The 17,541-nt window shown below is 38.3% G+C and overlaps 1 pseudogene; it reads right to left on the bottom strand.

The window, feature by feature from the left end:
- Positions 1 to 1,130: 1,130 nt before the first annotated feature.
- On the bottom strand, positions 1,131 to 13,679 carry LOC105750302 (annotated as a pseudogene).
- Positions 13,680 to 17,541: the final 3,862 nt, after the last annotated feature.

Here is a 17,541-nt window from a genome sequence, read left to right as displayed (position 1 = left end):
TGGGTATCCTATCATATTGGTAGGTAGCTTTTTATCACTTGCAAATTTGATTACGTGCATTATCTATGACTTTATCCAAGTCATTAACATGAGGATGAAAAGAACTAACACTTCTACCCCAAAAATCCTCTCCATTGCTTACCAATTACAGCACAAACTCCATTTCTAGAACATTCAAGAACCCCATACACACAATTTGGCAAGACCTTACCTTTCTAATATATTTACATCCATACAATTTATACTTCAAACAAACTGGGCTATTTCCCCCCCAAACACATCATTAATTCTTTTCTTCTTTATGTTTAATATCCCTTCTTTTCAAGTCATCATCCATAATCATTTATTGGGTGTTTACTATGTGCCAGGCATTGAGTTAAGTGCAAGGGATACAAATAAAGGTAAAAACTTGGCCCCTTTCTTTCCTTCAAAGAGCTCATAGTCTCTTGTGAAAAGATAACATGCAAACACCTATGAATATTCAAGAAATTCAAAGTGCATGGGAGGTCCCTGTTATTTTTTGAAGAAAACCAGTAGCATCATGGGTGGTCTTGACTTGACTGTAAATTAAATTTAAGTGAGGCAGAGTTTAACACAGTCATCATCCTCACTCACTCTTCTAGAGTTATTGAAGTCTAGTGGCAGGGCATATAATGGTCACAAATGCTAACTTTATGGCAATACTTCATTTTTAGACAAGAAGTTTGTTTATTTGAGACAGAATTGCAACTATGGTGATAAAGGGCAGGGCTCTCTCCCCAGGACTACAAATTTTTTGCCAAGTGCCTTGGCATACCATAGTTATGCATAGTATCACTATACCTCAGACTCTATTTCAAAGTAAATCACCCTAAATGAATACACACATATATGTTATGTGTATGTTTATGTTTATATGTGTATATATATGTGCATATAAGTGACTAATAGTTATATGTGTGTATTGTGTGTCTATGTGTGTATATACATGTATTTATGTACATATAAGTAGCTGATAGCCATATATTGTTCTCTATTTCCACGATATTTGAATTGCAACAGTGATCAAAGCTTTACCATTTTGGAATTCAGCTAGCTTGTATAGAAAGTTTTATGATGCTTTTTTCCCTAGGGATGTGGGAAGGGATGTGTCAGAGCTTTTGGCTCTGAAATCTACTTTTTAAACAGTTTCTATCAGGGTAGACTAAGCCTTTGTTGCATTTGTTGGAGAAATACTTGCTGGTTTTCTTTCTCTCCACTTGTGTTTGTCAGATGGTTTTTTCTTGAAATGTTACCACAAAAGTCAAATTTTGTTCATCCTGGGAGCTACTGCTGTCTATTTCAGAATTACATTTTAAAATGTCAGCATTTGCAATGCTCCCTCTTTTCCCCAGTTCCTACAAAGATACTTTCAGATCCTACAGGATATCCATACTTCTCTTTATATTCTGAAATTTTATTGGCACAGAATGTTTTTTCTCTGCAAGAACTTACTTGCACAGGATGCATTTGGGAGCATGAACTTAAAGCAAATATTTTATTTATCAGTTCTTTTTTTCTTCATCTGTCACTGCTATATTCTTGTTCCTCTTTCACTCATCAGAACAGCACAGGGGTCTCTAAAGATGATTATCTTATGCAATGGAAATAGCTATAGGAGCTTCTTTACTAGAGGCTGACCTTTTTGTCTCTGAATGCAACCAGAATGACTTTTCCTATTCTTTTTCTTAACTACTTCAATATGATTTCTTTTTTCAGTTATTACCTTTCTAATGGGCTTTTTGTGATTTTGAGAGTCAAGAACATCAGCATCCTTCTGGCCCCTGTGGCTGAAAGCAAAGGAGTTCACTATTCTGGTCCTGCACCCGTGAAACCTTCAAGGCAGAGGAATCCTACCTTTCTCTTTCCTTTAAGGGGTCCTAAGCTTTTGGTTGAGGCTCAGGAAGCTCTGTTCCACCTGAAACTGTACTACCAGAGTTTTCTCACTGTGATATGAGTAATTTGATGGAGTATTATTCTTGGGAGGAGCCCTGAAGTCAGAATCTTCTAGCTTAAAAAAAGCCTCTCCATTTTTGTAAAGGTAACATGCAAGTAAACTTTTGGCCTCGAGTTTCATTCCTTCAAGACTCATAAAATAGACATGATATTTTCCAGCAGCTTTTCTTGGTAATCTTTGTTTTACAATTCTTCCTTATTCACAAGGGATAGACTTAAGAGTTCTTGATGAGAGCAGCACCATTGCACTGAGTGCTGACATTCGGTTCCTGTAACTGGAAAGCTATTTCTTCTCTTCTTTCAGTCACTTTATCTTGTCATCTCCCTTTTTTTTTTCAACTCCTGGGATTTCAATTTCTTCACAGGTGCCCCTAGAGTTGAATTCTTAGTCCATACTTAGGCAGTTGAAGATAAAAGCAAGTTTGCCACCAGCAAGTCCCGAGAATCCATCAAATGAAGAAGAAAAGGGCTAAAAGAGGAAGCTTCGAGTGGGACCAAGTAAATGAGCCAAAAACCAGGTCACTTGTGCAGAAGGGAGCAGATAGGGCGCTGTACCTTCTAGGGCCACAGGGATTTGACATTCATACCTCCACCTCCTGCCGAGACACATACATCCCCAGCTGAAGGGGGTCTGCGTGTTAGTTCATTCTTCTTCTCCTCAAGGGGGGCTAGGAGACACTATCTTGAACTTCACCAGTCAACCTGATGGCAGTTCTAAATGGTCAGGATATCTTCTGTGGTTTCTACGCTTGAACTTTTTATCCCTCTTCTTGACTTCCCTTCTACCTGCTCAGTCTCTAGGAATCTGGTTTTCTATTTAAGAATGCCTAGATTTTCTATTTCCTCAATTCTTCCTATTTCACTATCACACAACATTCCAGCCCAACCCATTCAATTTTTAGCCAACAACGCTGTTCATTTGTAGTGCTCATCCAAGATATGAGTATTTATAAATAATTAGCAATCTCCTAACATTCTCTTCAAAGAATGGGAAGTTGCAGATGAACAAAGACAATGAAAAAAAAATGCAGTATAGCTCTAAGTAGCCTGTAATATGTGTGAAACAGTAGATATCAAGTAAACATAATCTGAACAGAAGATTGCCTGGCTATGTATGAAAATCAAAAGATTAGTATATGTATAGCCTACTGCCTTGGTCTTTAAAAAAAAATTGAAGGTCTCTAGCCTGTTTGGTAATCCTCTTTGTAGGGTTTATGGGAAAGCATGGACAAGAGTCAGAAAGAATGAGAAAAAAAAATGAATTGCAATCTATTCTGGCAGTAATAGAGGACAGAGTGCTAGGCCTGGAGTCAAGAAGAAGAATCAGACCTCAAACACTTATTTATTATCTGTGTGATCTTGGACAAATCACTTAACCCTCTCTGCTTCAATTTATTCTTCTATAAAATGAGCTGGAGAAGGAAATGGCAAACCATTTCAATATCTGCCAAGAAAACCCCAAATGGGATTGTGAAGAGTCACACACAACTGAAAAACAACTAAACAACTTTATTATGGCCAAAGGTGCATCCAGATCAGTGAGATCAAGCTCACCTTAAAGATATCTAAGAATAGCTGCATCACAAATGTGTATCACTGATTATGAAGAAACTTAAAAACAAAAATACAGATAGCTTAATACCACACACTACTACTGCTAGAAAAATAATCCAAGATGCACACCCTGACAATAGATCAACAATTCTTGTTGATTGTTTTTTTAAATAAATCTAGCTTGCAAAATAACCAAAAGTAAAATTACCTGCACAGTAATTTTAATCTCTACCTAATATGCTCAAGAAAATGGATAAGCAACAAAAAATTACAGAATCTCCACTTGATCAACTATATCTTAAAATGTGGTCCAGAGACTCTTGGAGGTCTCTGACACCCTTTCAGAGGATCTACAAATTCAAAATATTTATAAATATAACCAACATAACAAAAACTCTTTGGACAGATCCTCAAAAATTTAAAAAGTTTTTTGCTATCATGGACAAAATCTCAAGAGAACCTATTTTCAATTTAGATAAGACTTTGGCAAAATAGCTTCATGAAGCCAACTGTTGTCTGTTTTACTCACAGAGCAGCCAACATGCTAAGGATTACCTGGATCTCCTCCTAATATAAATTAAAGCATTGTTCAGGAACAGTGAAAGGAGGGTTGAAGGAGGGATAAGAAAAAATGGAACAGGAGAAAGAATACTACTAAAGCAATATAAGCATGTTACTTAACAGTAATTGGTATCACAAAAATAGGATTTTAAATGAAAGGGAGCAATTAGTTCCACTGGAACAATGTTATAAATGGACAATTGACTGCCTAATATTACAATGGGATTTTTGATTTTATATAAAGGTGAATTCAGTTATAATGTATTAATGATATCACTGAAAATCAAGCGTCAGTTGTGTATGAGGGGGAAGATTATGTGAAATGCTTCTGGGAAAACTTCTCTGATGGGGTACAAGGCAGAACTGGAGAGGAAAAAGAGGGGGCAAAAGAGAGTGGGGTGCGGAGGAAGAGAGAAAGAGGGTAAGAACACACTAGCAGACCAGCAAGTACAAACCAGGTTCAAGATCCTTTCATACATATTGACTTATGTGATTCTGGGGAAATCACTTCACTTTTATTGCTCTAAGACTGTAAGCTGCTGTTAGGTCATAAATATTAGGCAAAAATTATCTCAGGTTAATGAGAAGTTTACTGATTGTCAAATCAGTAGTCATAATGTATCCAAGAGATTATAAAACTCCCCTAAATTGTCCCAATGTTTACACCTTTGATCAAACAACAATGGCTTCTTCACTTTATTACTCATTATTCCCCAGCTGACATAATATAGGTGCAAGTCCTTTGTCTTATCCTGAAGACATCCTGTTTTCAAGACCACCTGAAAGTCTACCATATAAACAATTCTGCAGTTCAGAAGCAATTCTATTGCCTCATTTTCTGTTTTGCAACCTTGTGGGTTGCTCTGAAATTAGTTTTCCTCATTACAACATTCTGTTATAGTCATACACAAAAATGTAACCTAAAGCTGCTGACCTATGTTGGCAAAAGGAAATTATCTTAACAATCAATTTCTAGTTCCTATCCTCATGATTTTCCAGAGAGCAACCAAGACAAAATAAACATACATTTGTTCCCTAGCAAATTCAGATTAAAAAATAACTTAAAGGTAACAAATATACATGTTTTTTTAAATAGCTTTTTATTTACAAGATATATGCATGGGTAATTTTTCAGCATTGACAATTGCAAAACCTTTTGTTCCAATTCTTCTGCTCCTTCCCCCCACCCTCTCCTAAATATATTAAAGTACACATATACATGTTTAATAGCATTGTTTTTATTTTTAAAAGACTATTCAAAGTACATGTTACCTTATACACAGCACTAAAAATCAAAGACAACAATCTGTTAGCTTAAAGCAGGGCATGCTTATATAAGAAGAGCTTATAGCATTTTGACAAACCTCATGATATAGGAAAAGGATGTAATAGTGTTCTTCAACAGTTGCTTACATACCATCTTTTTGCAAATAAATTCATAATTAAAGATAGAGAAACTTGTTATTTAAAATAAATTTCTTTGGTTTTACAAAAATATATAAGTAATCTCTAATTTATTTTCAGTGAGTGTAAATTTTCATATAATATATATAGAATTTTCTTGAAGGAGTAGATTTTCTACATATTAACATAACCTCTATCAAGGCAGAGTGAAAATACACATAGTAAAAGACTTAGGCTATGCAAAATCTTTACACAAGTTCCTTTCCTCCCTGAATTTTTCATATTTATTTTAGCAGCAACATCCTTCTCTAAGTGAGGAACCTAATTTATGCCAAAGATCAGGTGAAAGCATAAAAAATATTTCCCTAACACAACTATTAGATATGTATTTTGCTATTTAAATAGTGAATAAGGAATTAGTAATTAGCTGGAGAACCTTTTAATTGCATTGTACTACTTTAAGGCTAAAACTGGTCGATAAGGACCAGACTTATAGCTAGTCTTTCTAGAAAGCACTTAGGTGCCTGATATGGCAAGTAAGCACAACATGAATAATTTAAATATGTAATAATTGAGATTCAGAAGCCAAGATCCTTAACAGTAGTCAGAGAATATTAGCTATAACTCAGAAGAGCAGCTTCCCTTTAGAGAAAGGCCATGGCAGCACACCTACAAGAACTTTAGATGGAGTCCCATCTCCAGCTGACAGCTAGACTGGTGAGAGTTTGAGTGTCATACAATGTCTGGGCTACAAAAGAGACCTTAGAAATACTCCAGCCCAATACTCTCTTTTTGCAAACAAGGAAACTAACATGAAGAGAGCTTAAGTGACTTGCCCCAAGCCCTTTGAACCCTGGCTCAAATGCCTCCTGAAATTACATTTACAAAAGACAACCCAACTCAATAATAGGTAGGAAGAAAAGAAAGTAAATTGAATTCAGGCTCTACTATTAAATTTCTAGGCCAGGAGACTTATTATCATTAAAAACCATGTAAGTAGAGTCAAAATGGCAGGCATGTTAGGCATGAGTAGCGTTCAGCTTCCTCCATAAAACTTTTCTAAACAGATCTAGAAAATACAATGAGCCAAATTCCAATTGGGAAATCCAGAAAAAATTACAGGGAGTCATAATGGTCTTGCATAGGGAGACAGACATAGAGTTCTGTGGATACTGAGAGACAGGATGGGGGCAGGAGCATACTGTGCCTGAGCATTCCAGCAGCCTGGAAGAGGCTGTGGACCAAAGCCAGGAGAAGCTCCCAGACTCATACCAAGGCACTGTGATGGGAACAGGTACCAAATGACAGCTTTGTTACCCACTACCCAGTTCATGTCACAGACTCAGATAGGGTAGAGAAGCCTAGATGATGAACCAGATAAGAATAAAATTCAAAAGCCAGCAGCAGCAATATTACTCAGATCCCAGGCACAGAGCAGGATTGTATTTCCAATGTCTAGCCTAGCCTGTCAAGGAATAAGCAGAAAATAAGCAAAAATAAACAAAGAAAAGTTTTTATCTAGTTTCATGTCTAGCTCACATTTTAACAGGGAAAACAGTGTGCAAAAATCTATGTAGAAATAAGTTGTATATAAGATAAATTAAAGATACTCTCTTCAGGAAAATATTAAAATAGAAGGACTGGGAAAGACATTTTTGCAGAGGGAAGGATTTTAGCTGAGACTTAAAGGAAACCAGAGAAATCAGGAGGGGGAGAGTTCTAGAAATGGGAAGACAGCTCAGGCTAAACTATTGTGGTCAAGTAAAGACAAGGGGCCAGCACTGGTAGATCACAGAGCACCTACAGAAGAGTGAGAAGGGACTGAAAAAGGAGGAATGGCCAAGTCATGTTGTATTATAGTTATGCTAGAGAAAAGATTTAAGACAGTTGGTATTTCTGGTGTAAGGAAGGAGAATATATGAGAAAGGTCAAAATTAGATCCAAATGTGTCTCATTGGAGAAGCTACATCCTCTCTCAGTGACCTTAGTATTCCAGTTAATTTGAAGGTGTTCCTTAGAGAGTCATTCATTCAAACATTCAGGAAGGATTTCATGCCTGACACAATATGCTAGGTATTTATTTTTCTTTCATTTTGGAAGAATAAGATCACAGATAATTTCTTGACTTGTGAATGAACTGAATTTAAGGGAGGCAGAGTTGCACAGTCATTAGCCTCTCTCTCTCTTCCTGAATAATGGAAGTCCAGTGGCAGGACAAAAGACAGGACAACCAATGATAGCAGTTGACAGTAGATGTCCTTGGCATCTTTAATATCTTACCGATCTCCAAGCCCTTCACAGTGCCTTGGAATAAATTGTTCTCAACTACTCAAATCTAGTGAGAGGGTAGGAGTCTTCACATTCTGGAGTAGGCATCCTCCAATTCACAGGTTTGAGAACTGTAAATTACTCACAGCTGTCCAGAAGTTTACTGAGATGTGACCACTTCACATTTTACAGTTTTCTTGGAGCCACAGGTGAGACTTGGATGAAAGTAGACATCAGAGAGCCTTGAAAAAGGCTAAGCAAGCCCTCACATCTCAGGTGCTAATTCTCCCTGATATCCCATAAATCCCATTTTGTTAGGTACTAGAGATTCAAAGACATCCTTATCCTCTCTACCCCATAAGCACCCCCTCTTCCTTAATACCCTCCTTAATCACTATGTGCAAAAGTTATAAAACTGTGCACTCTTTTTTTTCCCCCGAGGCAATTGGGGTTAAGTGACTTGCCCAGGATCACACAGTTAGGAAGTGTTATGTGTCTGAAGTCAGATTTGAACTCAGGTCCTCCTAACTTCAGGGCTGATGCTCTATCCACTTTGCCATCTAATTTCCCCAACTGTGCACTCTTTGATCCAGCAGTCTCACAATTGGGTTTATATCCCAAAGAGATTATAAAACAGGGAAAAGGACCTACATGTACAAAAATGTTTGTGGCAGCCCTTTTTGTTGTATCAAGGAACAAGAAATTGAGTAGATGTCCTTCAGTTGGGGAATGGTTGAATAAGTTATGGTATATGTATGTTATAGTACTGTATACTATACTATATAGTATTGTATACAGAAGGACATCTGTTCTATAAAAATGATAAGCAGGGTGATTTCAGAAAAACCTGGAAAGACTTACATGAACTGATAGCTGGGTGAAGTAAGCAGGACCAAGAGAACACTGTACACAGTAACAATAAGATTTTGTGATGATCACCTGTGATGTACTTGGCTCTTCTCAGCAATATGATGATTCAATGCAATTCCAATAAACTTGGGATGTCTATATACATGGTAAACTATTTTGGCAGGTAGGCTAAACTAGGTTGAAGGTAACTAAAGGGTCTCAAACTCTATGGTGAGTTAAGGGAGTGTATACCGCAAGCATGTCTTTTCCCCTGATGGAATGTGCAGATGAGAACCATTTGTTCCAATGGCCATGAAGGCAAGTGAAGCAGGTGTTGTGGAGTGCTTAGAGCTAGGTTACACAATTAAAACACCAGTGACTAGTGTCACTGGACACTGGTGGCTTTAGAAAAGAGACCGAGGTTGATGACTTCATGCAACTCTGTCTCACTTAAATCCAATTTACATCCAAATTAAAAGATATTGCACATAGCATTTTACAATTTCTACCCTCAAAGCTCTGTGGCAATGGGTGAGTGACAAATCAGCAGGTGCAAATTCACTAGGAGCTATAGTCACAACCCTGCACATAGGTGGTCCGGGTCATCAGGTCATCTTCTCATTGGAAGTAGCAGTGGGTTCAGCAGCCTCCTTGGTATCTGAGCAGTCTTTCAAGGATCTCACTGCTCGAACCAAGAGATCATTATATGCGTCAACAACGATACTGTATGAAGATGTAATCTGATGGAAGTGGATTTCTTTGACAAAGAGACCTAATTCAGTTTCAATTGATCAATGATGGACAGAAGCAGCTACACAAAGAAAAAACACTGGGAAATGAATGTAAACTGTTTGCATTTTTGTTTTTCTTCCCGGGTTATTTTTACCTTCTGAATCCAATTCTCCCTATGCAACAAGAAAACTATTTGGATCTGCACACATACATTGTATCTAGGATATACTAGGACATATTGAACATATATAGGACTGCTTGCCATCTAGGGGAGGGGGTGGAGGGTGGGAGGGAAAAATCGGAACAGAAGTGAGTGCAAGGGATAATGTTGTAAAAAAATTACCCTGGCATGGGTTCTGTCAATAAAAAGTTCCTATAATTAAAAAAAAAAAAAGGATCTCACTGCTCACCTCCATATGTGAGGAAGGGGGTAGAAAAGGTGCCCTAAAATTGTCAGCTTACCCAACCCTGATCTGATTACCATACCACAGGAATCCAACCCTGTGGCCAAGACAAAAACTTCTAAAAAGTTGATTCTTCTTACCATTGGCGCATAGAATGTGTGCACACTTAACAGACGACACAAAATCCAGTAGACCTGAAAGAAGAACATCTCTTGTTAAGATAGAACTCAACAAGTATTGCATCCAATGCAATTGCAGCCCTGAGTGAAACAAGGCTGGCAAATGAAGGGTAGCTTACTGAAGTAGGAGCTGGATACATGTTTTTCTGAAGTGGCTGCAGTGAAAGTAAGGTTGTGAAGCTGGTGTGAGTTTTGCAATTTAAACTAATCTAGTAAACAAGCTCATAAAGTTGTGCATCTCATGACCTCATCACCAACACTGTATTCCGTTGATCTAAATGCAATAAAACTTTATGGATGCAACCTTGAAGCAAGCATTGGCATATTAAAAAATGAGACAGGATTTGAGAGTGACAAAGATAATGTGTGGTGGAGAAGCTGAATATTCACATTCAAGAAAAGCAGCAGCTCCAAGGCAAAAAGACTACTACAAGAATTAATGTCAATATATTAGAGTGAGAGGGAACAGTTTGTTGCCAACTTGAAGGGTAAGTTGAGTCAACATAGAGTTGGCAACAATGGAGAAGAAAAGGATTGGGCAGCTTTCAGAGATTTGGTATACAGCACTGCATTTCCTCATCTGGGTCAGAATACTCACAAACATCAAGACTAGTTTGATGAAAATGATGGGGAAATTGAGAAGCTGATAAAAAAAAAAAAAAAATCAAGAACTTCACAGGATGTATCAACAGTATAGTTCCTCCATCTCTAAGAAGTATTCAACTCCTGCAAAAGTAAATTACAATCAAAACTTAAAGAGGTGCAAGATTCTTGACTAAGAAGGCAGGTGAAATTTAGTTTTATGCTGATGGTAACAATCCAAAGTGTTTTTATGATGCACTGAAGGCACTTTATGGGCCAAAGACCTATGGTGCATCTCAACTATTCACTGCTGATGGTGACAGTATATCAGCGCCGTGCCAGGAAATGAAATCCTTTCCATTTGAGTTGTCTTAGGAAGATTTTGAAGATCACTTGACAGGATAAGATACAAAACATTAAAGACATGATCATAGAGAGATAGGCTGAACACTTCCATAGTGTTCTCAATAGACTATCAATCAATGCTGAAGATATTGACCATTAACCTCTGTAATGTTCTCTGCTTGGTTTCCTTGGAGTCTCTGGGAGCAGCCTTTATTACAGTTCAGTAATCACCACAAGGACAGACAGGTGTTAAAGTCCAAATCCTTTATTGTCTCTTTCAAAGTCCTGTCTCATTTCCTGGGTCCTGGTTAGCTTTCTTAAAGGCCTTCTAGAGTCTTAGTTTCAGTGTCAGAAACTAAGGAGGAGAGCCTGCCACCACGGTGGTGTGAGATGGGATGAATGAATCTTGAATCTAAGGGCTTGTGCTTCAGCCTCCAGTCTGCTGGTCTTCTCTAGCTCTCTCTCTGAGCCTTTCAATCCCCCAGGAGCCTGACTGAAGATCGAATGAATCTCTCTCCTTGGTTCTGAGAGTTTAAGCTCCTGCCTCCAGTTCTCTTGTCTTCTCTGCCTCTGAATGAATCTAGCTGAGGCTCCTAGCTTATATCCTCTAGACTGAGAATAAACCAATCATTATATCATTATGAAACCATTATTTGTTGTAAGATTAAATCAACCATACTGAACTTAGAGAACTATTAAGCATCATGCTAAACTAGACAACTATTGTCTCGTCAATTCCACTTAGTACCTTGTAAGAATCCTGTTTCAAGTTCAGAGTTCTGGCCCATAACAAACCTCAAATTGAAATCAATCACTCCCTAGCAGAAGTTCCAACTGAAGAAGAGATTTTGAATGCTTTTAGGTTACTTTTATGTGGTAAAGCACTGGATCCTGATTCTATACCAGCTGAGATTTATAAGGTCCATTGCTCATACAAAAGCCAACTGAAATTTTCCAGATTATATGGTAAGAGGAATTTATGCCCCAGGAGTTCAAGGATGCCTCCACTGTCCATCTTTATAAAGGTAAAGGAACAGTCAATATGGTGTTTACTGCCTGACAACTCCAGGAAAAATGCCACGAGCAGAAAAGAGGTCTATATACATTTGTAGATCTGACCAAGGCCTTTGATACTGTTAGTAGTGAGGGCTGTCAAAATTTGGTTGTCCAGAGAAATGTATCAGTATAGTATGTCATTTTCATGATGGTATGCTTATCTAGGTTCTAGACATTGAACAATACTCTTGAGCTTTTCCAATTACCAATGAGTGAAACAAGGTTGTGTGCTTGCTCCCATGCTTTTTGGCATGATGTTTTTAGCCATGTTGTCAAATGCCATCAATGATGACAAAAATGTTATCAAAATCAGCTACTGTACTGATGATAAATTCTTCAACTTGAAAAGGCTACAAGCCAAAAATAAAGTGGAGGGAGTATTGGTGCATTTTTTGTTTGCAGATGATTGTACTCTCAATGCAGCCTCTGAAGCTGAGATGCAACAAAGTAGGGATCAAGTCTCTGCTGCTTGTGCTAATTTTGCCCTAACACCACCAATAAAACACAGGTCCTCCATCAGACAGCAGCACCACATCATCCATATGTGGAACCATCAGTTACAGCAAATGGTAAAGTTTTGAATGCTATAAGTTCTCCTAATCTTGGCATATACTTTCCAGGTATGTCCACATTGCTAATGAAATAGACACAAATTGCTAGAGTTAGCTCAGTATTTGGAAGACTCTTAGGTAAATGTGGGAGAAAGAAGTATTAGACTAACAAACTGAAGGTCTAAGGAGGTATTATGCTGACCTCACTGTTGTATGCTTGCAAAACCTGGGCAAAAGAAACACAACATATGCAAAGTTAAAGAAGCTACCCCAAATGAGTCTGACCTCTGGCAGAATATTCTAAGCTCATAATGGTCTGATGAGCCACAGTCAGATACATTGTAACTCGATTCTAACAGTAATATCATTTTGGTCCTTTTTGAGAATAAAGGACAATAGCCCATCAATGTATGATGCAATACACTTTTTGAGAAACATCTAACTTTACCTATTGGTGATTTAAGATTAAAAAAAAAAAAAAAAAAAAAAAAAAAAAGATCCTTGGAACAAGTAGGTGGCACAGAGGATAGAGCACTGGCCCTGGAAGGAGGAGAATCTGAATTCAAATCTGCCTTTGGATACTTGTTCTGTGTGCAACCCAGGGCAAGTCAATTAAACCAATTTGCTTGTTTCCTCATCTGTAAAATGAGCTGGAAAGAACTGGCAAGCCATTCCAGTTATTTTTGCCAAGAAAACCCAATTGGAGTCACAAAAGTCTAAAAGGACAATAGCAGCAGCAAATTATTTTTTAAAATTTGATTTTAACAGTATGTTATTTTTCCAAATACAAGTAAAGATTATTTTCAATATTCATTTTTGTAAAATTGAGTTCCATTTTTTTCTCCCTTCCTCTTTTACCTTCCTGCCCTCCAAACTAGCAAGCAATTTGATACATACATACAAATATACATATAGATAGATAGATAGATAGACACATACATATACACATATGTGTGTGTCAAAGTACATTTATTTTTAAACACTTCCACATTAATCATAGTGGAAAAGAAAAATCAGAACAAACAGTGATAATAGTATGCTTTGATCCAAATTGTGTCCACTGCTGATATAATTTTTCATCCAAAGTCTATCATAGTTGATCATCACACAATCTTGCTGTTACCATGTACAATGTTTTCCTGATTCAATAGCAGGAAATTTTGGTTACCATATAAAGCTTTTTACAATCAGGCTCCAACCTACCTGTCCAGACTTTTCATATTACCCTCAAACCCACTGAATTCCAAACAAAATGCACTACTTACAGTTGTTTGAACAGACATTTCTCTATCTCTTCTTTCCTCCCTTTTGTACTCTTCTAAGACTGTTTTCTCTTTGATTCTAAGAATCCCTAATTCTTTTAATCTCAGTCCAGAGATACTTCCTACACAAGGCCTTTCCAAATTTCTTCCACATCCACAGTTAAAACTTTCCTCCCAAACTGCTCCCCAACTTATTATGACATTTTAATAAAATTTGATTTTAAAAAGACAGTAATAAAATCGTCTTAAGAGTAAGGCCTGTTCATTTTATGCCCTCTCAATCTTCCCCTTCCTCCTCCTGCCATACCATGCCTGGCACATTATTTTTCTTTTGTTGTTAGTTGTATCCAATTCTTCATGACCTCATTTGGGATTTTCTTGGCAAATACTGGAATTGTTTACCATTTTCTTCTCTGGCTCATTTTACAGATGAGGAAACTGAGGCAAACAGGGCGAAATGATTCTCCCAGAGTGACAGAGCTAGTAAAGGTCTGAAGTGGAATCTGACTCAGGTCTCCCTAACTACTGCCCTGTCTCACACACAGAAGGTCCTTAAAAATAACTTACTGAATCGAATATCCCTTTTAATGTGGGCTTTAATCATGAAACAGTATGTTTACATTTTAAAACTACAGAGAGTTATCGAGATTACTGGATTGAAGGGGAAAGGGAAGATATTTAGCAAGACAAAAATGCGCTAAAAAAAAAAATATCACAGTCAAATAGGTTAATTTCGCCTTCACTCTTGGAAGACCAGAGGGAGGAAAAAAACCCCAGGGTCACCTCAGTTAACGTGGTCAGCCCTTTTGCATAAACCCAATTCTTTCATGCCCAAATATATAAGAACTTCTTTAAAACTCCTAACAGTCCCATAATCCCGCCCGATCCCGCACGCCTAGCCTCTCCCCGGTCTTTTTTACCCCCATCCTCCCAAAATGTCAAAGACAATCATCCAGAAGTCAGTCTTCCTGAGAGTCCAAAAAGTACTGGTGAGGACGGGGGGCGGGGAGAAGGGGGGGGGGGAGAAGGGGAGGGGGGAGGAGGAGGAGAAAGTCTCTTGATACTATACAATTCCTTTGTAAGGGAAAGAAAAAGAGGGAGGAAAAAGACAGGGAAGGGGAGAGAGAAAAACAGGAGGGAAGCAAAGGAGGAGGAGGAAAAGCAATAAAGAGAGGAAAGAGAAGGGGGAAAGAAATATCACCCCAGAGCTCAATCCTAGCCTTCACACCGCAGGGTGACCTGCAAGAAGTTGGGGATCATTCTCCCTCGGATCTGGCGAGGATGAAATAAGAGCAGAAGTAGACTTCCTCGACTTTGGGGCGGGGTTGAGGGAACACAACCTGACCAAGCCCTCCCCTTCCTTTCCTCGACCTCTCCCCAAATCCCAGACTAGGCGTGCTGGCTGGACGGTGGGGGCCCTCACCGCCGCCCCGCCTCACGGTCACTCACAGCGCTCCCAAATCCCAGACTAGGCGTGCTGGCTGGACGGTGGGGGCCCTCACCGCCGCCCCGCCTCACGGTCACTCACAGAGCTCCAGCGCAGAGCGCTTCTTGGCTGCCCCTTCTATCCCTCTCAAACAAAGCCCGGGTCCCAAGCTCCGAGTCTAACTCCTTCAAGCCCCCGCCCCCTAGCACTCTGCCCAATGCCCTTCCTAGGACCCGCGACCAAACCTATCTTATACTCCTTGAGCCTTGAGCCACCCCTAGCGTGTTGCGACTCCATATGGAGACGTGTAACTGAATGTGGAGGTCCCGAAATTATGATTTGTTATCAATAAATGTTTGATTGATATACCTGTTTAATTATTTACCTATATCCCTAGGGTTGCTTGCTTAGTTACAGGATATATATGACATGCACATTTCCAAAGTACATGCATATCCATGGTACGCAGCAATCAATCAAAAGCAACAATCATAGCTAACCAACAAAGTCAAGGTAACCAGCTACAACAAAAACTATCACTAGGCCTACTTATAAACTAAACTTATTTATAAACATTAGGGTATACACAAAATGCTTATATCAACATTACATAAAACAGTCAAATGAACATAACAGCAAAATTAAAAAGCATCCTCAGACATGCAGTAATTCACAAGGGTAGTAGTAACATGCAAATACATGCATGCCCTTTTACGCTGTCATTCTCTAGTCTTGTTGCCAAGATATACATGTAACTATGTTTTCAGGTTTACTTGTAACATTGTAACAGCCAAGTGACTGGAATAATAGTTCTAGTTCTCTTGTAACCAACTGATATCTCTGTTCCTATCCCAGAGCTGACCATGGACTGACGATGACGATGGATATAGTCTTGTGAGTCTACCTCTAGACTGACTGCGATGTCAGTCCAGTTGACTGACAGTATTTTTGAGTTCTGTGAGATGAATAATGTGTACTTTAGAGGTCTCTGTAGCAATTTGGGGCATGAAAAGGGTTGTCTTTGGGATTCAGTTCTCTGGCTCTGTAATAATATAGTTTCCTTCACTTGGATGTATCACTTTCAGACCCACATTTGTCTTTGAACAATTGGTAGACAGTCTTTTTTCCTCAGTCTTTGCCTTAGGTAAATGTCCACCAGTTCTCTCCACCTTATCTCTAGAAAGTCCAACTGACTCTTCTAGGGGGAATAGAGATTGTGGTGAATAGGGCTCCCTCTATTTCCTGGGGCAATTTTGTTCAGTTCTCAATTAGTTTGTATGGGTGAGCTTTTCACTAATCAGAAGCTGGAGACAGAAATGTGATGTAGACTGCCAGCTTACACCTAGTAGATAGATAGGGTCTTACTCAGTATTCATAGGATCATAGATTTAGAGCCAAAAAGGACTTTATATGGCATCTGTTCCATTTCTCCAAGTTTACAAATAAGAAAACTAAGTCCCAGATGAATGATGTAACTTGAACAAAATCACAAAGGTGTAAAGCCCAGTCATTCCGTTTTCAGGACACTTTCCTGAGCACCAAACTACCTCCCTTGCTCTATCTTGTCTATTGATTTTATTTCATTTGGCCCTGCCCCCACTACTGTTATTTCAAACATTTTTTCCTCACCTCTAGACTCAGTCTTCTCACATTTATATCAAATGACAACTTTTACTTTACTGAGAAATCTGAAAACTTTTGGTATAAAATTCCTTATTTTTCTATCAGACTTCAATAGCATTGTCTGCCCTCCTCTTTTCCCCAGTCACAGAAGATATATTCCTTATTACAAACCAAGATTGATTTATTTTTCTTCCGTATTACATTCCCTTTGTCTTTCTTCCAGATCTTGCTCAATTACCTTCTAGCACATCTTCCATTTCAATCTTTTCCATTGGCCTTCTATTTATATATAAACAAGTTCTGGTCTTCCTGATCCCTCTAAACATCTCTTTTGGATCCCATTTCTCTCCTTCTTTAAGAAGTTGTATTGACTCACTGCCTGCACTCAATTTACTATCTTCCATCCTTTCTGCTCTACTGAAATTATTTTCTCCCTCTCTAACATCAACAAGGAACCTAATTGCTAAATCAAATGACCTTTCCTCATTCCTCCTGAATAATCTCTTGGATGCTTTTGATGATAGTGAACATCATTGGGCAGCTAGGTAGTGCAGTTGACAGAGGGTTGCTTGGAGTGAAAACAAATCTAACTTCAAATGCAACCTCAAAATAATTGTTATCCATACCTTTCTCAGTTTACACATCTGTAAAATGGGGATAATTTTGTGGTTGTAAGGATAAAATCAGACACTTATAAAGTTTTATATAAATACTAGCTATTATGTCATTATTAATGACCATGCTCTCCTATTCAATATTCTCTTTCCTCTT

Source organism: Sarcophilus harrisii, chromosome 4 (assembly GCF_902635505.1).
Source record: "Sarcophilus harrisii chromosome 4, mSarHar1.11, whole genome shotgun sequence".
Lineage (NCBI taxonomy): Eukaryota > Metazoa > Chordata > Mammalia > Dasyuromorphia > Dasyuridae > Sarcophilus > Sarcophilus harrisii.
This window is presented reverse-complemented; position numbering and strand designations above follow the sequence as displayed.